Genomic DNA, 24,789 nt, shown 5'->3' on the forward strand with positions numbered 1-24,789 from the left:
GATTGCTGTTAACTCACAGAAGAAACAGGACAACTCCTGACACCATATGGTATTATTATTTGGGTGTTTTCTTGTCCAGCCCTTCAGCAGAACTTAGCCCTGCTTCTACTAAGTTCTTATAGATTCACTGTTCATTCTATCTCAGTTTAGAAAAATATTGTAGGATCAGTAAGAACTCTTCTTAAGAGCCTGCAGGTTCCTTCTCCTACACTTCCAACCATCTATATTTCCCAACTGAGCACAAAAAGATCCCTGTCTCAGCAACAGAAAAGCTAAAGAACAGGGAGAGAAGATAGCTAAAGATAAGTGACCTAGAAAAGAGAGGATGAGCAGGACTGATGGATGTGGTAACAGTGGGCTAGATGGTCTATAAGCCTGGTTCATTTGTGCTCAGCAAGCACCGGAATACAACTTTTAGAGGAAAGGCCATGGCTTAGCGGTAGAATGCATTCTTTGGGTCCAAAAGGCCCTAGATTCAGTCTGTGGGATCTCCCAAGTAGATCAGGAAAAGACTTTCGTTTGAAACTCTGGAAAGCTACTGGTATATGGTATACACAAATATTGAGGCAGATGGACCAATTTTCAGACTCAATAGAAGGCAGCTTCATGTGCTCTTATATGTTTAATGAAAAATGCGTCCAAATACACTTTTCCATCCACATTGTGTTGTGATTAGTCAGCTATATGCAACCGGATCAGGGCAGGGAGTTGGCCTGATTGACCATTTTTACACCCTTGTCATCGCAAAAAACATTTCAGAAAGGGATGCAAAAAATAACCACAAGATGGGACATAGTGTTTGCGCGCGCTCTCTCTCTCTCTCTCTCTCTCTCTCTCTCTCTCTGTGTGTGTGTGTGTGTGTGTGTGAGAGAGAGAGAGAGAGAGAGAGAGAGAATTGGTTTTATATCATGTTTTTATTCGCTTCGGATTAGAATGAGAAATAGGATTATGCTAGTTAAAGTTGCTGGTTAGGAGGGTGATCACCCATTTGCAGAATAAGGAAACATCAAATCAATCCAGATAATAACTAGGAATATTTGTGGTCTAAAATGGATAGTCTTATGGACTAAGTAATAGAAATGAAATGAGATTTAATAATACAAATTAGAAGAATATTAAAAAAGTCTTTGGGGGCCCTTGGGAGCTAATAATGAGCATTTTTGTTATCTGCTGGGAACTGGAAGCTGGGAGCAACAGGAAAAGAGGAGACCCAGGGTCTTGGTTAATCACAAAAGGATTATAAGCTATAACATTATAAAAGCAACAAATACATTTCTATGATGTGTTAAGCATAACAATTTCAGTAGAAATTGGAAAATATTAATACCTCTGTTTAACACACTGTTTTTCCAAACAGTATCAAGCCATTCAGGAGTGGGGGAAATGTTCCGCAATCTTTTGCATCCCTTTAGCACCTAAATTCTGGACATGTCTGGTTAATTGGAAAATCTTGATTACTGACTTCATGTGATAGGCAGTGAATTGTTTATAGCAAACCAGCTGCTACAAAACCTGTATTGGGACTGAATTTGTGGCATTGGTGGTATGACAATGACTCTTGATTGTGATGGACTAATTTTCTTACCAGTCAGGTAGGAGTTTGATACTAAACTACTTATTTGACTTGTTATTCGCCCCAAATGAGAAATATCAATTAATAAATTTACTAATGTAAAATCTAATCATGTTGTTCCTACATGATATGGCTCCCTAAAACGTAAGATAATATGTAATTTTCACTTGAGACTGCAACTGTCACAGATGCAGCAAAATCTAAGTATTTCTGCATAGGCATGTCCCTTATGTATGGCTCCACAGATCTGTTTGCTAGGAAGAGGGTCCCTCCTCAGTGCCACAAGAAACTCTTCTTCCCATTTCCCTATTCGGGGGAGAGGTAGAAAGGTTTCTTATGTTATACAGCTGAACTCTAGAGCAAGCAGAAGTGATTTTGCTACCTCAGGAACCCAGAGTATTAAAAAGAAATTCACCTCACTACTCCATGCCCCTGAGCTTTGAAGCAGATAGAAGTAGTGTGAGAGACCTGCCACTTCTAAAGCTCAGCATAACATGAGAGAGGCTTGTGCTTCTTTCCACCAAATTATCTTCCATGCACAAAGGATGTGGTGGAGTCAATGGTGACCACCATTTATCGCTTACCTGGTAACCCAAAGCAAAATTTGTGGATCCCTAATAAAACAACTTTTTGGAACAATTCCCCAATCCCCCCCCCATAAAATGGTAATCTGACACTGAAAGCCTTGAGCTATCCTTTGTCAACAAATGCTGTATTGCAGTGTTATTTAATCACATTGGTTCTCAATTTCTATGCATAGCAACCCCAACTTGCAAATCTTTATTTACCCCAAATAATTGTTTCTACTCTTTTTCAACATCCAGCTTACTAAATTAAAATTTACCTTGTGGTCATATAAGCAATAAGCAAAAAACTGAATGTGAGCTGGCTGCTAAATAACAGCACCCTACCAGCAAGAGTTATACATCATGCAGGAGAGGACCTTTTCCATGGGGATGCCCTATATGTGGAAAACCATCCCGTCAGATGTCTGGCTGGCACTGATCCTGTTTATATTCCAGTACCAGCTTAATATATGGCTGGTTTAGTCAACCGTTCATGGATTATTAATTGTTCAGATTAGAAGTGCAACCATTCCTTAGTTGTTATGCTGTTCATTGATTTTTACTTGCTTTCTTGCTAGTATTAATTGAAATGATTGCTTGCTTTTATTGCAATTTTATTGTACCCCACCTTGGAATCATTACTATGACGACAGGTCATAAATACTCTAAAGAAACTATATATGTGGTTGCAGTTTCAATTTCTCCTGGGCAGTTTGTGGATTCATTATAAAATTTAATATAGAGATGTAATGTCAAGGATGTGGTCTGTTATTTAAAATAAATATGTGAAGTTCCTTTCTCATCTCCACAACTCTCTGCAAAGTGCACCTCTCAACTTTGCCTATTCCTTCTCCCAACTTTTTTTCCCTTCTTAAATTTCTCTCTCTGCCCCTTTCCTTTTTTCATCATTTTACTCTGCTCCTCTTCCACTACTACCCCATGACAGCCTCCTGCTTCCTTCTCAGAACCCTTTTTAGGACCCCACTTCTTTTTTCCCTCTCTAGTTCTTTGTATCTGCCCCATTTCTGTGTAGGATCAGAGCAGTGCAGCCAGTGGTATCTGCCCTGACCCTTAGTGACATTAGGGAAGCTTCTTGTTATTTAGTGCAATACAGATGTTCATGAGATGGAAAAAATATTGCCCACTCTAGCGTACTGACACAAAATGGAGTTTATCATCAAAGCCATGATGCAGTCTTAAAAAGAAACTAGTTTTATATTCTAGATATTCTATCTCCAGTGTTACTATTTATTTTACTATTTCATCTTCAACCAACAAGCTTTAAAACAACAAAAGCAACCACCGCATTTTACTTGCATGACAAGGAGTTTGGAGACACACACATGCTAATTGGCTTGATCCTCATTATTTGAAATTAAAATGTCATACTTTCCTTGGGAGAAGGTGATGTTGCCCTGGTACTTGATAGCCAAATTAAAATAATTGGGTCGTTTTAATTTTGCCTGTCTATATTTTATAACTCTGATTGGATAATAAATTTCTTAATACTTCTGTATTATTTGGAAATAACTGGGTATAGAGATTATAACTTCAAAGTGATTATGACTGGAATTTTTTCTAGCTTTTGGGGTTTCTTATTACTGGTTTTGCTTTAATTAGTTTAAAGTAAAGATGTGATTCACTATTATTAAAGTGGACTCTGACTTTATTTATTTTACATCTTTCATATAGAATATTGATGAACAATATATTTAGTCAGGTAATATTTTGAAATATTTGAGAATTATTTTGGTCATATTTAGTTTCTCTTCAGGATACAGATCCAAAACAGAACCTTTCCAGTAGGCTTAACTTAACTGTATAATATATAAATAATATAGAATAGGAAACTATGAAAGCAGATGGATGTTTGAAAATGGACCTTGAAGATGATACTGTGACATGATCATAGGAACTAAGGGGTGGGGGGATGAATGTAGTGGAGACGTTCTGAATTGACAAGAGGCAAGACCAACATGCAGAATGTTATAGCAGCTGAGATGAGGTGCTGTTGTTGCATGAGCAAGAGGAGAGCCAGGATAAATATCATGGGTTTACAATTGTCTCTGTTGCAGTCCTTTAATCCAGTTATGCAGGCATGTCCACATGGCAGCTGCTTGCTGCATTGGTGGAAGAAAGAGTCTAGAGAAAGGCAGGTCCTCATACTCTCCTGTGCTCCAAGCAGGATTCAGCTGTATAGGCTACTCACCCTTCCTTAAGACCCCTGTTGGGACTGGTTTGAGACACAGGTTGAATGCTATGTATGCACCTGGTATGCAGTAAAGGAAAAGGGCTGTAGCTAAGTATGGGGCATGGAGAGGCCTCCAGGTTCCTGGCATCTCCATATAGGACTAGTAAATATCTGTTTCTCAAACACTGGAGAATGCTAGTCAGGTTCTTATACTTCCTATGTTCATGTAGTGATGTAGATTTGATGAATATTCATAAAGTGGGTTTCATCCAGGTAGTGCAGGAAATACCGTAGCTGTGCTGAAATAGTACATTTGATAGACCTTTTCAAACAAAACAAGGACACATATAAACAGATTAAAAAATGCATCTGGAAATGGTGTGTTGTGGTTTCTAGGACTGTGGGCCAGAGCATTGTGCATTTTTAAAACTGCAAAGCCCTTTAAAGCAGTTGTACGCTTCTATTTTTACTGGACTTTTTAGATACTGTACTGCAGTATTGTGGTGCAGTTTTGTACTTTTGCTTGTGAGCAAAGCAGATGAGTGTTTATGGTGCAGAGTATAGAATTTAGAAATAACTGTGGAAAGGGGAGAAAAGTGATGTAACTCTTCAACAAACCGTGCACCATGCGTAAAAACAAACAAACAAAAAACCTTGTCTTCATTTACACGGAACAAATTCAGTGGAGGTAGTTTGAATTTCTTCAAAGGAGAGACTTGTGCAAACTGCTTGCCCAAGAAAAATGGCTAGTGTGAGGTCTCTGGATCATTACCTCCCTGCATTCTGGCCCAAATATTCCGTCATCTTCTGGATAGATGTGTGTGTGTCATTAATGCTAATGAGAATTAAGCACACATGGAAAAGGCAAGTGGATCCCATCCTTTCTCTCGCGCATTCTGCATTCCTTTACAATGCAAAACCTGGAAGTCCTTGATCGCTGCTGGATGTGTGAAAATGCTGCAGGACCATAGATGCTCGCAACATGTTTGTATTAATCACATCTCGTTATGGCTGTCTCCATCTCGACTGGAAAGCTGCACCCGAGAGGCATCGTTTTAAGAACTGACAGTCGTGTGGCATGTTCCTTCCTATCCCCGGTTTCAGGGACTTCTACGAGGCACGCAAATGTGGAGAGCAGCACGGGCTGCTACAATTTCAGTCTTGTCAGGATAAAGATTCTTTCCCGACAGTCCAGGAATTGAAGCGCTCGGAAGGAAGTAAATCTTTCCATCTAGATGTATAACGCAGACTCGGGGATTTTTTATTTTTTAAGCGCCCGTCATGATCAGCCACATTTTATGCTCTCTCTTTTTTTTGAACTGCCATAAATAAGATATAATAACTCCTTTCCAAATCTTTAAGGCTTAATGTGCTGTCTTTGGAAAAGCTGCTGTTTTGATGCTGCTCGTCAGCTTGGCAGCCTAGGCTGGCTTGTGTGTTTGTGTGTGTGTTTGTGTGTGCAATACGATCAAGGGGGGGGGGAGGCACTCTGGCGTGGTACGTGCCGGGAACAGCGACAGAGCGCGAGACATTTGTGGCCATCAGAAGTGATTTAAGAATCGCCCGAGGAAGCGGGGAGGCTGTGGCGAGCCGCGGCCTCGCAAGGGTTAAGGGACGCCTCGCCCGCCCTCCTCCCCCCGCCTGGGTGTAAACAGAGGAGCCTCAGCCTATCATGTCTGATTGCTGCTCGGTGCCTGAAGAGAAAGCCAGGCTCGGTAACATGATACATTCTAGACTGGTTCAACTTGGAAGCGCTGCGCTCGGCTCGTCGCGCCCAGACAGCGGAATCGCCGCCACGGGAAGGTGGGTGACTGCGAAGCGACCCTGTTGACCTTACAAGCCGAGGCGGGATAAAGTGCGATTTCTCACCTCGAGTGGAGCCACTTAGAAAGATTTCAGGCAGAACCGCCAGCGCTGCTCTAGGTAAATGTAGCGGGGTTTTCCTCGCTCCGCTGCTGCTGCTGCTGCTTTTCTGTACATCGCTTGCTCCGGCGTTGCAATGGGAGGGAGGAGGCTCCGCTTCTCTTTGAATCGGTGCGGAGAGGCTATGCTGGCGTTTGAAACGAGGTGGCTTTTTTTAACCCCTCAAGGGCTTGAGCTGGCGAAGGCACAGGCTGAACTTTGCAGATCGCTCTGCCTGCCAGATGCAGTTGCAAGTAGCTGTTCTCTTGCGAGCGAGCCTATTGTCCTTAACAGCACTTTAAATTTCATTCCTGGGCGAGGATGGGGTTCCGTCTGCCTAGATTGAAAGTCACAGTAATTCCTTTTCGAGCTTTAGGAGTACCACGTTTCGCCATCCTTGCCTTTTGATGTAGCTCAGATTTTACGCAGGACTCCTCCAGGCTTTTGGACTTGATTAGTGCAAATCTACCGTGGCATTCTGAAAGGGCAGGGTATAAAATATTTCTAATTATGGAATCACCCGCTTGTGAGAATAGCAGACCTCATGTATGGCATTGGTTAGCAGGCTGGCTTTTCTTGAAAAACAAAGTCCATAACGACAGAGCTAACTTTATAACTGCAAATGTAGTGTAGCTTAAAACAGCATGAAAGCAGGCTGGATTGATTTAGAAATAATTGTTAAATGTTTCCTGTAAACTCAGGATTACTCTTTGACATTTATTACGGTATCTGGAAAAAATAAGGCATATCAGAGTTGCTGTAAACAGTTGCACATTCCAGTGCTTTTTATTTATAATTCTAGCTCCTTTTCTTTCATATAACTAATACATGATATACACAGAATATATGACTGTGTTACAAAGTCATTCTGTGTTCTTAGAGCTTAATATAATCAAATTCATTGCCTAAAGATGGTGTAGTTGAAGATTTGATCCCTTTCCACTGAAGTGGAAATACTTTCAGTAATTGAAAGCAGATTCATGTCTGGAGTTCTACAAGCCAAGGTTTTCATTTTCAAAAATAAACCTTTTGTTCTCCAACTTTAAATGTTTGAGTGAAGCATCCAGAGACCACTGTTTGCTTATTGTCTAATGTGGTAGTTAAGAGCTATTGGAAATACTTTAAGGGAAATGTTTATTAGAATTCCACTTATTTTGGACAATTCTTGGGTTTAGCTTCACTATATATAACATGTTAAAATACAGAATGTTTTTTATGAATTCTGTTTTTTACATGCACATTCCATATTTCATGCACATTCTGTTTTTACATAAGCATACAGTGGTGGCAGTTAATACATTTCTTCAACCTTTAGCTAATACTTCAAGCTGATTTCAAAATTGAGATGCGGACTGGATCTTGAGGAACTTTGAAGGGATAGTGGTCTACCTCACCAAACAAACCTGGACAGCTGCTCTTTGTTAACTTTGTTTCCGTTTTCTGGCTATCTTCAAAAAAATTCTTTCAAGAATGCTTTTAGTCAATTCAGGAATAGTTGGGTGGGAAATAGACATTGTGGACCTTCAGGCAAAGACGGATCTGCTACTGACCTGGTGAGGAAGTAGAAGACAAGGGAGATAAATAGTAGGACCTGCCTTACCCTTGTAGGCCCTTTAAACAGCAAAATAAATTGACTGAAATTATGTGAGAAAAGTTCCCAAGGATTGGAACATCCAGCACTGCATACATATCTGTATATAGCTTGTACAGCATGCACAGCATATCATTTGTATTGATTGCCTGATGGAATGAGTCAGTGTTACCTTTTGATCTTTTTACAGACTGCCATTAAGGTGAGTCAGTAAATGTGCATATTTGTATTAATGATAATGTAATTGCTCCTAAAAACCATGGGGTGGCCTGTCTTGTTCAATTTTTGTAGATTTTTGAAATCACTTTGCAAAACTATTGAAAACTATAAGAAAAACACTCAGATGTATATATGTTAATTCCACATTTTTTATGTTTATAATATTTTAAGTAAAGCTATTATACTTTTTAAAATAATTACTTGGCTCGTTTCAGAAAGATGATTGGGCTAATTGTTACATAGTGCAGTTTCCTTTTTCAGATAATTTCATAAATTAGCAATTCACATTACAAATTTCTACAATTTTGAGGAGGGAAGCCTATGCAGATCTTTTACTTAATTAGTTGTTCGTTATTATTAACACTAAAAGTTTTTGTTTTGTTTTCTTTCCCAGTTCAGATTTGGACACAGAAATTTAAAGTAATTTCAGTTTAAAGTGGAAAGAATTTCTCTTCTGAAGTGATAGTAGCTGTCTAAATACAGTGATCCTGATAATTAATGGTGTATGACAGATTACATGCTTTATGCCAGGTATTCAGTTCTTTAGAAGATTCACAAGAGAAGGGTTGCTAAGCACCCATCACTACTGCAAGTAATGTAAAATGACCCAAATTAAAGAACCTATTCAGAGCTGTATTTTTGCATTTGCTGAAGTGCATTTCAAAAGATTTAACAAGACTTATACAATTAGCTGAAAAAAGACCCCTTTTCAGCTATGATCAGCAATTAAAGGATCAGAATACAGAACTTCACATTTTGTTTATAACTTTTCCTTTTCCTTTTCAGCCCATTCTTTGAACTAAACAATGGTGACTAGCAAATTTAACCAACCTTTCTAGAAATAAATGCGGATGCCGTGTATATACAGAATACGATAGCCTGAATTCGTTTCCTCTGAATGGGAACTTTGGAACTTTGTTTTCCTTTTCACTGTATAACAGTTTTTTATGAGCACAACCCACTGTAAAGTCTTTTTGAGACCTGTTTGAGCCCCATTGAAATGAATAAGAGCAGCTCAAGAACAGGACTAGAAGGAGTAACTGGAGATTTGCATCTTGTTTTTGCAGCAACATACAAGCCCATTATTCTTTTATTAAGGGCTCCATTTAAATATTTCTATACAGAGAAATATGTACAAATTGCAAATGAATTGCACTACAGCTTTAGTTTAAAGGCCTGTTGATGGGAAATTTTGATTATGTTTGTTTCCCAACCTTTTTTTAGGCCTGCGTCCTAATGAGCCTCCTTTTTCTGAAAATAGGAAACTGAATCGAACCTATTCAATAGTTGGATTATAAATATTCACAATATTTAAAGCAAATTTAATTAACCTTTCAGATTTTCATTACTTACTAAGTGCATGAATTAACAGTGCATATTTTCTCTTTTTTTGTAGAAAGATCTGTGCATCAAAATGGTCAGATGCATTCTGTTTAGAGTTGTAAGTGCAATATGGCAGAACAGGCATAAGTTCACAGTGAGCAGTATTAACTCCTGTGTTTCTTTTATTTAAGGTTCTTGCAGAAGCTGCTCTCCATTTTGAACTGTGTAACTTGAAAACTTGCATATGCAAAAGTGTTGCCAATGAAGGGTATCAGACTGGATTGTAATTTTTATTCTCCAGAGTCATTATGCAACAACTACCCACACCCAAGCCTTTAGACAATATCCCCAAAAAGCAAGGTGGGAACACCATTATAAAGTCACGTGAAATAGGTGGAGCTTCAAATTTGGATCATAAACATAGAAAAGTATTTAGGGATTCTTATTTTTGCACAACACAGATGTGCACTTACTTTAGTGGTGTTTATTACTGAGTGAAATATATTTAGAATAAGGATGATAGTAGTTGATTCGTGTGATTTCAGTAGGACAAGATTGGTGTGTCAATAATATATACTTGTTTTTAAAAGTGGTACTACAGATCTCCACAGTACTTTGTGAATGGACAGCAGTTTCACTTTATAAGTTTTATAACGATAAATGACATGGCTTTCTACCAATTTTAATTATTTTATTTTAAATGTACGGGGTAACCATAAAAAAAAAAACATTTTCCAGTGCAATCCTATACACGTCTATGCAGAAGTAAGTTCCACTAAGTTTGGTTAGGCTTACTCTCAGGTAAGTATGTATAGGTTTGTACCCTTAATCCTGGAGAAACAGGTGTAAGTAATTACAGACAGATCTAGATCTTTTCTCACACACCTCCACACACAGTTTTTGGTACTACTTTTTTCTTTAAAGAGCAGCTTTCCGCCCCCGCCCCCCGGCTATGCACAATGCTTTTTAAACATTTTCTGAAGTTCAAAAATATTTGGGTAGGAGGCAATCATTTGTGAAAGGAAGGCAGGTTGGCTAGATATTAGAAGAAACCCACAGGTTTATTAACACATTCTAACTTAAATGTTAGCTCAGTGACCATGTTGGTTATGCTGCTGCAAAAAGTGAAAAAGGAAGTGAACTTTATTTTTTTTATATTGCTGATTTTAATGTCTCCTTTTTCATTGCATTGATTTCACCTCTTTATTTAGTAGTTCTTGGGTTCTTTTTCTATCAGACTTTGCGGACATTCATTTAATAATTCAAGCTAGTTAAAATTTGATTGAAAATTATTAAGCTGCAACCCCTGCTGGGTGTATGAAATTAGTCATGTGGCACACTGGTTTGTACTATAATTTTTTAAGAACCCTGACTAACAGGGTTTGTTTTTTGTATGTTGAAAGAAAAAGATTTACTAAGAAAGTGAGAAGCAAGTGTTATAAAGCCTTTTGCAAATGGGTACATTTTTATTTTAGACAAAAGAAATAAATGTATCTGTCCTGCAAAATTCAGTTTTAAAATGAACTTTTTATTGAAAGTAGCCATGTCCAAATTGTTTGTGCTAATTTTTTGCAGAACACCTCTTTCAGTCATAAACTGATTTTAAGAGGAGGGGAATGTTGCCCAGGGAGCTGTAAAATGTAGTCTGGAAGACTTTTAACACTCTTTCTTTTTAACTAAAACAAAATTGCCTTATGTAACACAGTTAAGATAGTTAACCTTTTATAATTATTTAACCATTATTTCATTAATGTTGCCCTCTGCTTAAATGTTATACATTACTGCAAAAGACACCTGACCGTGCTCTTAAAAGTTTATTTGTCTTTCAGTTCCTGTGATAGTAGGGGGCAGTACATCTCCTTAATTATCTTTGTTCAGGGAAATGCTGAAAGGCCAGGGTAGTTAAACAAGGCCATTTGGATTTGCGATAAGGTCGAAGTCAGATGCAAGGAAAGTGGTTAAATGCATTATCATATTATTGAGCATATCATCAGTAAAGTGACCTTGATAGAGGTGGAAAAAAACATTTGGCCTTTTTTTTAATGACAGCCCCCTCCCCCCGCTTGGTTTACCACTGCAACAGATTTCATCATATAGTTTTATCATCATCTTCTCTTTCTGTTTTGAAAGCTGATTTCTTTCTGTTTGAAAGCTGATCATAACTCATCAGTCAGTTTTTCAAAATTTAGACGGACATTTTACTGATGATGGTAGATTTTAGTACTTAAAGGTTTAGCCTATTGTTTGACAGATATGGAAATACACTTCATTAAATATTAAAGTGACCCGGCTAGCTGACCAGCCTATATCTTCTCTTAAGGATCTTTTAAAGATAATGGTTATTTTCTGTGCAAAGGACCAGCTGCTATTCTACTTCCCAGAGAGCCAGTGTGGTGTAGTGGTTAAAAGCGGTGGACTCGTAATCTGGTGAACTGGGTTCGCGTCCCTGCTCCTCCACATGCAGCTGCTGGGTGACCTTGGGCTAGTCACACTTCTCTGAAGTCTCTCAGCCCCACTCACCTCACAGAGTGTTTGTTGTGGGGGAAGAAAGGAAAGGAGAAGCTGCTTTGAGACTCCTTCGGGTAGTGATAAAGCGGGATATCAAATCTGAACTCTTCTTCTCTTCTTCCCTAGATTTAAAAAAAAAATATTAATATGAAGAGTAAGTTACCAGCTTCAGTTTTAGCTGGTGATGTAGCTGGTGTATGAAACAGCTTACTTGGACTTGGTTCAAGTCAACAAGAACTGAGGCTGTTCTAGATACTATATGTAAGTTTTCTTGATTTGAATAAAACTTAAAGTTATACATATTTGACAGGACCTCTTCCAAAATTCACAAGTAGTTATGGTGGCTTTATGTATTCTTCGGTCAATTCAGTCAGTAAATGCATTTAGAAAATTGCTGACTGATTGAGTGAATTCCCGTGAGGACTTCAACCTCTGAACTGAAACTTTGGATATTATGAAAAGTTATTTGAAGACTATCATTGCAATACAAAATCACATTTACTTAGAAGTAACTGACATGGAGTATGATTTGATCAAGTTAAGAACTTTTAAATGCTATCATTTCTCACGTTAAGCACATGCATAACTCCCTCCCACTGAAATTCATTATTGATATTAATTGCCTTTTAAAGTTCAGGTCTTCGGACTTTAGTTATAATTGAGATCAGTCACAACCAACTTTTTAAAATTTAAAATGTCTGTTGACCAGCAGTTACCACAATTAAAATCACACAAACCTACCTCGCAGGGTTGTTATGAGGATAAAATGGGGAGGAGGGGAACTATGTATACCACCTGAAGCTCCTTGGAGGAAAGATGAGATATAAATGTAATTAAAGAAATAAATTAGGTAAGACAATTGGGGTTTTTTAAAACGACAACAATAGTGGTGGTTAATCAGAGAGTTGCAGTCAGAGGCTTTTCAACATATCACGAGGCAAAGGTTTTTATATCTGCCATTTGATTATAATTAAGCAAAATGTTTCCCCCCTCTATCCAATAATATTGTCTATACTGTATAAATTAAAGATTATTTCATAGGTTCCAATGTTCTTAGTGGTTAATTATGAAACTATGTCAAGATGTAACTTAAGTGGTTTTTAATTCTGTGCAGTGTAGACAAACTCCCACAGGCTAAGCATTTTCTCACTTAGATCTCTCTTATACACATTCTCTGCTTCTTTGTCTGTCTCTGTTTGTCTCTATCAATCATTTTAAAGTTCTAAAAAAACCAAAACCCTATAATGAGCCTTTTTTTAAGTTCAGAGCATCCTGCCAAAGATATGGCCAGGATCCAAAGAATTATGGAATCACTTCCAGGAACCCAAGTGCCCTTTCTCTCTGCCTCCACATACCATGCCACATGGCTTTGAAAGTAAGGCAAGCCTTAGTACCCCGTGATACTATATGAGTGCTCAACAGCAGTCAATAAATTTTGGTTTGGCTTAATAGCCAGCAGTTACTAGGTTTTCAAATGTCTTCTTCCAAATGCCCCCAGGTGAGGTACAAGGAAACACAAGAGAGGCTGTTTTCAATGTTCCCACCCATCTGTGAAGTGCTGTCTTCAAGTTTCCCTGGGTACATAATTTTTTTGTTTTCTTGTGTCTTTTAATACTTCTAAATTTGGTCTCATTCCCTGTTTATGGTGAGGGGTGACTAACCTGAGAGGCATGTTCACCTCCAAGGACAATGTGGCAGTCAAAAGTGGTTCTGGCCACCCTACACTCACACATGCATGCACACACACACAGGTGCACAGTCCCAAAGCTGATCTATGCAGATCAGCTGAGAAGGGGGGGGGGGATATTATCCCCCATTGATCGATCAATCTGAGGGCTAAGTTTTAGCAGTTTGCATCTTCATCAGGGTGCTAGACTGCCAAATCACAGGTGAATTGATAGGGTCCTGCAGAGGAATAAATATTGGGGGGGGGGATGAGATGCAGATTAGCTTCTTCTTATTTATAAGCTGATTTTGTTTTAAATATAGCTATACCTTTTATTGCTTTGTTTTATTGTAATAGATTTATATTGAGTAAAGCAATCCTGGATTGTTATTTTTTTTATACAGGATCTCAAACAATTATGTATAGTAGCCCAACTCTGCTACTTACCCCATCCCTAAGCTCTCTAGCACATGCAGAGAACTCAGCAAAAATAGGTGCTGCTTTTCTCATTATGTATCATAGATAAATTAAAAAAGAAAGTACACTTGGTGAGCTACAGTCCGACAGTCTGTCCGCCCCCCCCCCCCCCATTTGCTGCAGCTCCCTGCATTGTAGGCCTTTCCTAAAGGCCTCCACTTCTCAGGAATTTCCCAGGAGAGACTTGTGGTGGGCAAGGGCACAAAGAAGGGCCGCTAGCCCCTTACCCCTGTAGCAGGCATAGAACATCATAGCAGTAAGTTCCTGTGAGGGATTGGTCTCGAGTGTAGGGGGGGAAAGCTGTCAAAAATGCTGTCAAAAGAACTGAAGGTACTGCTTGAAGTAAAGCACATGAAATACTGCTGCAGTGAGACATTAAATAATGGAGTCAGTCAAAGACAAACCCTTTCTTTGCTTTAAAGAGTTAGTGCTTTCAGAATACTCGATCGTCATTTCAAATATTTCACAATATTTGACTGGTGGATTGACCAATGATTTTTGACTAATCAAAAGCACAACTTCAACACGCATCTTGTTTTCTATTTATTTATTTTGATAGGGGATATCCTTTCAAAGCACTACAGCAAAAGCACTCCTGAAAGTTACATCCATGTGTCTTTCATAGCTAGACAGCAGGTTAAAATTCAATAGACTTAGCCTCTTTTATCACTGTATCTGCAGCTCTTGAACTTCTCCTTGTCATGAGACATTTAAAACACAGAAACCCTGCCAGCAAATGTGAACCTTATCAGAAAACACACACATCATTATTGTCTAGTTTCATTTAGGGTTGGGTTTTTGTTTTAATACATAGTGGAGAGAGAGTGAGAGAGCGCAATGAAGCTAAAAGGAGCCTGGCTACTTTGAGTATTATTATTGGTTCCTATGTACTTCTACTCTTTTCCCTACACATGGAGGGTTTCCCCAGGTGCAATAAGGAACTGGCAGTCATGCTAGAGAACCATTAATACTTTAGCTGCTTACTTCATTCCTTCCTCAAAATGTGAGAGGAGAGTGAGACCTCAGAAGACTCAGGGGAAGGGTTTTGCTTCAATTTTTGCTGAGCTTTAGAGAAGATGAAAGTGATGTGGATCTTCCCTGCTTCTATGTCTTGATTCATTCTCTCTCTCTCTCTCTCTCTCTCTCTCTCTCTCTCTCTGTGTGTGTGTGTGTGTGTGTGTGTAAAAGAGAAAGAGACACTCAATCCTTTACTCCCCTGATTTCTTTGTGTATTTTGGGACTAAGCTAGATGTGGAATTAATGAATGCCATTAACAGACCCATTTTTTTGTTTGTTATGTAAATAGCAGGTAAGGGAAGCCTGAACAGTCTTGGAATGCTGGGGGTGAGAGGGGAAGTATGACTTTTTTCTGCCATAGTCCTGAGCTCCTGTTAACATGCAATTAACATGTTTGGCCCTCAGACTTGGATGGAGCGGGATTAGCCTCTTATGCAGAGCCTAGAGGTCATGCTTTCTTCAGATTGCCCTACAGGTCACTCAATCTTTTGGAACACTTTTCAGAGACACCTCTAGAAAGGCTCTATATACCGGGATGTAATTGAGTTAATTGAGATTTTGTTTTGCTCTTGACAACAAATAGAGTTCCTTCCAGGATACAGTCTAATGGGATAGCTCAGATCTGGAGTATTTATGGCTTGAACCAACCTTGCGGGCCTGTTTGCTCATTAATTTCCCCAGAGAAATCTCAATTTGGTATGAGTCTTTTGCTCATGCATGCCCCTTCCATTCACTACAAGTAGAAATTAAAGAGTGAATAGGCTATGCAGCATTTGTTTGAATGCAATACCTCCCTGCCCACCAACCTGTCCTTGTAAAGAATGGCTTTGTTTTACTGGGCTTTCAGAAAAATATCACGCTCATATAAATGCTGTGCTACCCCATTCACTTATTACTTTCTCCCTGTAATGAAGGGGCATGCATGCTCCAGAGACTCATAAAGGACTGGCATTTCAACCTATAAAGTAATGAGTGAACAGTGAGCCCAGGTGATCTCACTCCACGGATAAAAACCATTATTCTTTATTACTAATTGATCAGACTGAGTATAACAGACCATGAATTCTAGGCATACGCTTTTCAGTTGGAGAAGCTATCTGTAGGACAAACAAAGCTTTGGCCTTCAAAGGACTTGTACACACTATAAGGCATTGTGATTCTTGTGCACTAATTTACAGTTGCTTTCTTTAATTATTTGCATGCTGGTAACTTCTATTGTTTAGTTATGTGCTGGAGCAAACAGCTGTTTTGTAAGATACAAAATGGGATAAAAATTATGCAGTTCCCCTTACAATGTTGATCCAAATTTTGTCATAGGCAATCAGTACTTCAGGATTCACTTGAATCCCAACTTATCATAGTTTGGGTGTGCACACATGTATGTATTTACAGACAATGGCCAATTTATGCATGTCCAATTGATGTGTGGCTGTGCATGCGCACATCACAGCAACCCAGAAGTGGCTGGAAAAGGAGGTGGAACAGGCAGGCCGTGGGCAGAAGCATTAAGTGTAACAGGGTGAAGTGGGCTTATACATGCTCCACTGTCACATGTTATGACCTGGAATGCAAGCCCCACACAAATCGAGGGTTGCCTATACAGTATTATCCCACCTTTCATCAATAGAACACAAGGCAGTGTATGTAATTTCCATGCATCAAGTGTCGCATACTAAGGGAGTGTTGCCTGAATTAGGTACTGCAAATGAACATCAGCTGCATACCTCAGGTGTGAAAAAAGAAGGGTGGAGGATCACCCTTGTCTGTAAAGACCAATGGAAGTTGGTGTGAGGAAAAGCATAAAAATGAAGGTGATGGTTAGGGCAATGGTTTAGAAGAAAACGTTAAAAGCTGAGTTGGGCAACACTTCTCATATTATGAAAGGCTAAATCCCTAACTCTACTGTAACTTTAGTGGCACAACTTGGAATATTATGAAAAAACTGGAGGGGAAAATGCATGTTGTTAAAATGTAATTGGCAATGAAAGAATCTCAGAAGGGACCATCTATTTCCAAAGGCATTGAAAATGGCACCATGTAATACATGGCTGCAATAAGGAATGATTGAATGATGAGCTGTGTAGCATTCTTTGGGTTGTATCCAGTGTTGTCTCTCGCACTGGTGGATGGCTATTTGATCCAGAAAAGGCTTATGTCAGTGAAATAAGGACTGTTATTGCTGATCTCACTTGTCCCCTGAAGCCCCTGCCTCTATGCTGTTCCAAATGATCATAACCCTTTAGCAGTTTTGGGAGTGTGCAGGGAGCTGCACAGAGAGGAAGAACTAGTGAAAATAATCTCCCAGTTCTGTGGATGGATGTCACCACTAAAACAGCCATCTATCACAAGGAACACCATTGAATAGGATATTGTAGTTCTGCAAAGTTGTCCTTGGGTATCTGTATGTTTAAACTGGGTGGAATTTTACACACTTGAGTAATATTGACTTAAACTCACAGAGAATGTGACAGAATTGACCCCGGTTTCTATAACCAACAGTGGTGCACACTAAAAGTCAAAATGATTTGCAGTATGTTGAACTAGAATGATTGTACAAGCACTAAACCATTTATTCAGGCAGAAATCCTAATCCCACTTACCTGGGAGCAAGCCCCATTGGGTTCAGTAGTATTTACTTCTGGGTGGAGATGGTTAGGATTACGCTGTAAGCAAATGTTGAAAGTTATTTGCTGGCTGGTGCATACTTCAGGAGCATGATTGTATCTGTGCAAGTGTTGATTTTGCCCAACATGACAATCATCAATAAACATTTTTTCTTTTAAAATCATTCTCCATATATCATAGAGGAATTCACAATTTATTTATTATTATATTTGTATATCGGGTGGCGCTGTGGCTAAACCACTGAGCCTAGGGCTTGCGATCAGAAGGTTGGTGGTTCGAATCCCACGACGGGGTGAGCTCACGTTGCTCGGTCCCTGCTCCTGCCCACCTAGCAGTTCGAAAGCACGTCAAAGTGCAAGTAGATAAATAGGTACCGCTCCGGCAGGAAGGTAAACGGCATTTCCGTGCGCTGCTCTGGTTCGCCAGAAGCGGCTTAGTCATGTTGGCCACATGACCCGGAAGCTGTCTGCAGACAAACGCTGGCTCCCTCGGCCTAAAGAGTGAGATGAGTGCCGCAACCCTAGAGTCATTAGTGACTGGACCTAACGGTCAGGGGTACCTTTACCTTTACCTTTTTATATGTATGTGGATCTAGATTATGGGTGGAATTTCTGGGACCATGCTTATTTCAGATATGATCAGTATTTCTGGATAGAATTGTCAGATTTGTAGAAACGAGAAACATATTTCCATGCACTACAGCAATACAGTCATTGTAGTAACAATAGGCAATACTTGAGGATTAAATAATGGCAATCTTTTACAGCCAGTTGTGCCAGTGTACAGTACTGATATATGTCATGCAGTACCATCCCTTAGAAGTAAGTTCCACGGTTTTCAGTCTGTAATCCTGTACTCACTAACGAGAGAAAACCTCACTGAAATCAATGGAAGTTACTTCTGATTAATATTTATTCCACCTGTGTATATTTACTTGGAAGAAAGTTGCATAAAACTTAATGGGAGTTCTTTATTGGGCTTTATAGTTGTCAAGGTGAGCAACTTATTTGAGAGAAATTGAAGTCAATACAAACAATATGTTTAGAACTGAACTCAAAGGCATGTATTTTGATTGATAAAATTGCAGTTGGTTCATGATTCCATATCATGAATAATAGAATTAAGCCTACTATCCTACCTTAGACCAATTTTTTACAAACTAGCACTGCATATTCTAATGTGGCATATTGAAACAAACAGTTGTTAAATCTCAATTATTAGACATTGAGAGGAAGAATAATTCAAATATTCATCAGACGTGTGTGTTCATATTTGTAGTGTTTCTGTTCCATTCATTCATTTGTGGAAACAGAGTTCTTGGGAAATGACATAAATCTACATGCTATAATTTTCCTGAGTGCTAGATATTGCATTTGTATATCTGACTTGGCTGAAACATTTCTAAATGGTCCCTTTGGCTACACATCTGAGGAGGCTCATAAACAGAAATAATTCCTTTCCAAGTCAATTATAACTCATGCTTGCTAAATTGATTCAAGATCTGCTTGTGTCAGACAAGTAACCTAATGAGTATTTTGCTTTTGAGGAAACCACATCTCAGTGCTTAAAGGGGAGATGAAGGATATGGAAACGAGAAGATCTTCATTTTTGTAGAATGACAGAATATGAACAAATGGAAGTTTTCTTCTAAGTGTTCTTTTGTGCATATGCCAGCTAGTTTGAGGTGTGACTTTAGTTATGAAGAAGAAGAAGAGTTTCGATTTGATATCCCACCTTTCACTCCCCTTCAGGAGTCTCAAAGCGGCTAACATTCTCCTTTCCCTTCCTCCCCCACAACAAACACTCTGTGAGGTGAGTGGGGCTGAGAGACTTCAAAGAAATGTGACTGGCCCAAGGTTATGCTGTTGTACTCTCCTTTAATTTTTTCCCTCAGTAATATAAAAACATATCATTAATATTTGCTCATGTTTCTTACTTGGAGAACTGAAGTGATAGGATTCCAAGGTAATGGAAGACATTCTTTTTCACCAATTCTGAGTGCTGCCAGATGTGTTTGAAGCAAGATCAGATGATGCTGACCATTTATTATCATTATTATGTTATATTTGTTAAATTTCTATATTTAATAAGCATTCACTCTGATTTGTTTATGGGATGGCTGGATAATGTTGCCTCAAAGCTTGTGGAACATGTTGTTGGCATCAGTTTGTCTTGGGAGACAATGGACGAGTGTGCCTTTGGGGGTGAAGACAAAGTGTTGGAGAGTTACAGCGCCTGCTGTGGCTGTAGAGCAGGCATGGCCAAACTTGGCTCTCCACCTGTTTTGAGACTACAATTCCCATCATCCCTGACCACTGGTCCTGTTAGCTAGGGATGATGGGAGTTGTAGTCCCAAAACAGCTGGAGGGCCAAGTTTGGCCATGCCTGTTGTAGAGACTGATATGGAGAGACGTGTTTTATTGCAGCTGGGCAGATGAAGGCATCCAGTTGTGCTGCTGCACCATGGCATTTATTCTCTCTGCACCCCCCCCCCCCCGGCAGTCATTTCTTCTCTGGTCACTGCTATGGATGCACAACCTGACTATCTGGGTCTAGGAACTTCAGTCATTTACAGAGGAATCTCTCATGACAGGGTTGATGTTACCAGCCTTCATGTCAGAGAACCAGTGTGGTGTAGTGGTTAAGAGCGGTGGACTCGTAATCTGGTGAATTGGGTTTGCTTCCCCGCTCCTCCACATGCAGCTGCTGGGTGACCTTGGGCCAATCACACTTCTCTGAAGTCTCTCAGCCTCACTCACCTCACAGAGTGTTTGTTGTGGGGGAGGAAGGGAAAGGAGAATGTTAGCTGCTTTGAGACTCCTTCGGGTAGCGATAAAGCGGGATATCAAATCCAAACCCTTGTTCTTCTTTTTCAAGTTTGCAGACATCTTTGTAATGCAGAGTTGGTCTTCCAACAGGCCTAGCACCTGAAGCCAGCTCCTTGTAGAGCATGTCCTTGGGGATTCTGCCATGTTCCATGCCTCAAAGCAACCCCATACTTTCTACTGCATTTTCTCATCACTTTCTCATCCCTTACTGCAAACAGTCCAATCTTTGGAGAAAGTGTTTTTGTTGTGCAAGAGATCCAAATCAGCTTTAATTGAGCACCCTGAATTTGCCAGTATGTATTTGAATCCCACCTGAAAGTAGTGATATTCTGTAAGTGTATATACCTTCATCTGATTATACTGATGGTACCAGTAGTGTTTGAAATAGAATAATGATTCCCACATAGACAAAAGCGCCTAAGCTGATATGCATGTGGAATTTGAGTATTGCTGATTTATGAATGCCCGTATCCAAATATTTTAGGGTGGGGCAGTTGCTGGTGCAGATTAAGAATGCATATTTTCAACCTTTTTTGAGTTGACAGCTCTCTTGACCAACTACCTTCTTTCTGTGGTATCCCTGCAGGGCTCAGGAGCCCAGTTATGTTACCCCTTAACCTGCAGAGCTCTCTCACCCTTTTTCAAATACCCTCCCTTGTGGAGTGTTCCCTCAGCCTCCTCTCCCCTCTCCTTGAGAGTCCTCTGTGCAACCACTGCTGCCGCCTGTGGTCTCTGAGCTGACACCCGCCCCCCCGCCCCAAAGAAAGGTGCCTGTCCATTCCCAATAGCAAGAACTGGCTGGCGGGGCTCCCTCACCCGCTTGCTCGCTTGCTTGCTTGCTTGCTTGCTTGCTTGCTGCAAGGCCGTCTCAACTCAACCACCAGCATCCCCCTGCCCCAGAGGCACCATTCGCTTGCAGTGCTTGTAGCCAGGGCTTCTGCAACAAACAGCTGTGCAAGCCTTTGGGAGGCAGAGATGTGAGACAGCATCAGAGGAGGGCGGGAAGGAACGAGGGACAGACGTCAGTGTTACCTGTCGCACCCCTGGCCATCACTCAAGGCACCCCACGGTGCCACGGCACGCTGGTTGAAAACCACTGTCCTAACAGATTAGGAAAAGCCTGTACTTTTGCAGGTTCCTTATAATCTCTGCCTTCCCTGGTGCATCTCTCTCATACCCTTTGAGACAAACATACACTTCACATAGTGGTTAATGTTTATACAAGTGCCTCTCTTGACTGCAGCTGAAGTTACTTCGTCTGGTTAAGATAAACCTGTTTATTCATGTTAAAGATTGTAAATCCTGGTTAAGCAAATACCTTGGATAGCTTCAACTCTGGTCAAGGCCTTTCCTGATATATCTTAACAGCAGGGTTAAGAATTCCATGGGGTGGAGTTTGTTATAGGAGGGGAGGATCTAAGTATTGTCTTGCTACCAGCTTCTGATGGCATGATGGTTAGCAGAAAACCAGCATTATCAGGGCTGGTTCCAGGTTTGAAAGGACCCGCAACAAAGTTCCACCACCATAAGTTTCTCTCCCCCCCCCCCCTCAAAGTTATCCCTAATGGAAGCTGCTGTCTTTTGTGCTACTGGATGGGCAACTGATCAGTAGCCTGTGGAGAGGCAGTCATTATTTATTCCTCCTAGCTGTTCTTGCTTGGTTTATAAGCAGGTAGTTGATCAGTGCAGCTAGGAGAATTTGCTACTACTGCTTCCTCTTCTTCGCCCAGGCAGCTGTCATAGCTCCAACCCACAGGAGGCCGTAGAGGGAAGAAAATTGAGGTGGGTGCAGAAGCTTCAGCAACCATACAGTGATGCCAGCCCTTGAGCATTAAATGTATACTACTGTCTTAAGTTGGGACTAACTAGCTGCTACTAGATATGGGCATAAGAACTTGCTTTCTTTACAACTATTTATGTTTCTTAGTTAACTTGAATCTTGCTTCATTGCTGTCCATATTTCTGTTGGAAATTATGTGAAACTTATTTTTAAAGTGGCCTTAGCAAATGTGTTAGGTGGAGAGAGGAGTTTCCACATTACAATGGAGACATTAGAAGGAGAAGCTTTTCATCTGACGCATGGACACCATAAGAGTGCGACATGCAGAAGGAGCACTGCTGAAATGTAACAGCACCAGTGTCTTGTAGATTCCACTGTTCTTGTTTAAAATAAAAGGCTAAGAGTAAGGAAGGATTTCTTCTACATTCCCATATTAATCCTTGTCTTCAAATATCTACTCCTGGCATTCTTCCCGATCAACAAAGATTAATATTGGTCTTAGTCTCTACTCCAGATTCCTCCAGTGCATGAAATGCTTTACAAAACGCCATCCAACTGGAAACTAAGCCAGTTCAGCTACTTGGCTTCTGACAGTCAGGAACAAATAGGGTGACGCAATCCAGGGGAACCTGAATTGCTTAAAATCACCCCCAGGTGAAGGTACCAATCAAATAATTTATTTTTAATGGGGATGCTTATTGTCCAGAGTGTGATAAAGGGAATTTTTAAAAAGTAAAATTTGTATTTTAAAAATTATTTCATGTTCAGCAAAAAACAGAAGGCAATTTATTAGATAGGCAATTCCTACTGCACACAGCTCCCACTATCTGCCATCTCATTATGTGAAAATTCACTTATCCAAATACAAATAATTATGCCCAAAGCTCACTATATGCATGGCTGATTCAGCTATCTGAACAGCCTTAGTTTTCCCTGACTTTTTTTGTTTTGCTGGTTGGCGACAGCCATTTTCTGGTAGACCATGGAGGGAAGGAAGGGGAAGAGAGATTGGACAAATAAGGGAGCAGGACAGCTTTTCCTTTGTCTCTCTTTGCTGGTTGGCTGCAGCCATTTTTGGAAGCAGTTGGGGGGGGGGGCTTTTGGCATATAAATGTCCCCATAGGATATAATGGAAATTGTGAGCTCGTTATGCAAACGCTCACCTAACATAACAATTTAGAGGAAATACATTGTGTTCAGAAAATGAGACCTGTTTGTGTTTGTTCTGTAGCATAGGGTAGGAATTGAACTTGCCAGGTGTGAAAATCTGATGATCACTTTTGCTGTTGTTTACTCGTGTCCGACTCTTCGTGACCCCATGGACCAGGGTATACCAGGCACTCCTGTCTTCCACTGCCTCCCGCAGTTTGGTCAAACTCATGCTGGTATCTTCGAGAACACTGTCCAACAATCTCGTCCTCTGTCGTCCCCTTCTCCTTGTGCCCTCCATCTTTCCCAACATCAGGGTCTTTTCCAGGGAGTCTTCTCTTCTCATGAGGTGGCCAAAGTATTGGAGCCTCAGCTTCAGGATCGGTCCTTCCAGTGAGCACTCAGGGCTGATTTCCTTCAGAATGGATAGGTTTGATCTTCTTGCAGTCCATGGGACTCTCAAGAGTCTCCTCCAGCACCATAATTCAAAAGCATCAATTCTTCGGCGATCAGCCTTCTTTATGGTCCAGCTCTCACTTCCATACATCACTACTGGGAAAACCGTATAGTTAACTATATGGTCCTTTGTTGGCAAAGTGATGTCTCTGCTTTTTAAGATGCTGTCTAGGTTTGTAATTGCTTTTCTCCCAAGAAGCAGGCGTCTTTTAATTTCATGACGGCTGTCACCTTCTGCAGTGATCACAGAACCCAAGAAAGTAAAAACTCTCACTGCCTCCATTTCTTCCCCTTCTATTTGCCAGGAGGTGATGGGACCGGTGGCCATGATCACTAGGAGTTTGAATTTAGCATTTGAGGATTTTATCTTCTTCCCATTTCTCATTAGGTGATAACCTAGGTTTTGTGGAAATTTTCATGCCACACGCTTTGGTGACGTTTAGAGGGGTACAGTCTTGTTTGTGGTGGAGCAGAACATGCTTTGGCCTATTGCCAAGGGCACACTGCATTGGCAGGACATTAAATTCCAGCACAGCATGGCAAGACAGGCACCCCATTTCAATTCAGGAGGTCAAAATGTAGAAACTGTCACTTACTGTATTATGAACTGTTCATCAAAATGTTCATCTGAGTATAAATACTGCCTATCTATACTGCATTGCTTTCAAGGGGATGCACATTCAGATATTTATTCCTAGGTTGTTTGGTGAGCATTAGCATCCCAGGCCATCCTACTAGCATCTGCCCACAAATACCTAAATTATAGACCCCGAACCAGAAAACTGCATGGAAGCCTCTTGATTGTCTAGCTTCAGGTAGTCAACAGGAAGAAGATTGTTTTAAAAAGAAGTGGTGCTGAAGCAACTGCCATAATGGCCAGCAAAGATGTGTGGTAGAGGTAAAGAAGCCTGCAATGCC

At 40.2% G+C, this 24,789-nt stretch overlaps 1 protein-coding gene across 18 annotated transcripts in view; it reads left to right on the forward strand.

Moving 5' to 3' along the window:
* Positions 1-24,789, forward strand: part of TENM3 (teneurin transmembrane protein 3) — a 1,235,569-nt gene that overhangs the window by 1,012,246 nt on the left and 198,534 nt on the right. For 4 of the 18 annotated variants that reach the window (XM_083456993.1, XM_083456995.1, XM_083456982.1 and 1 more), the window contains exon 1: positions 5,872-6,253. The exons of 6 other annotated variants lie outside the window; for them this stretch is intronic. The gene's annotated coding sequence lies outside the window, so the exon portion shown is untranslated. Of the gene's footprint in view, positions 1-5,871; positions 6,254-24,789 lie in introns of those variants that run through there. 8 more of the 18 variants (XM_083456979.1, XM_083456981.1, XM_083456985.1 and 5 more) reach the window with 3 other exon arrangements.

This window comes from Podarcis tiliguerta (genome assembly GCF_965153285.1).
Source record: "Podarcis tiliguerta genome assembly, chromosome: 9".
NCBI classification, from domain to species: domain Eukaryota; kingdom Metazoa; phylum Chordata; class Lepidosauria; order Squamata; family Lacertidae; genus Podarcis; species Podarcis tiliguerta.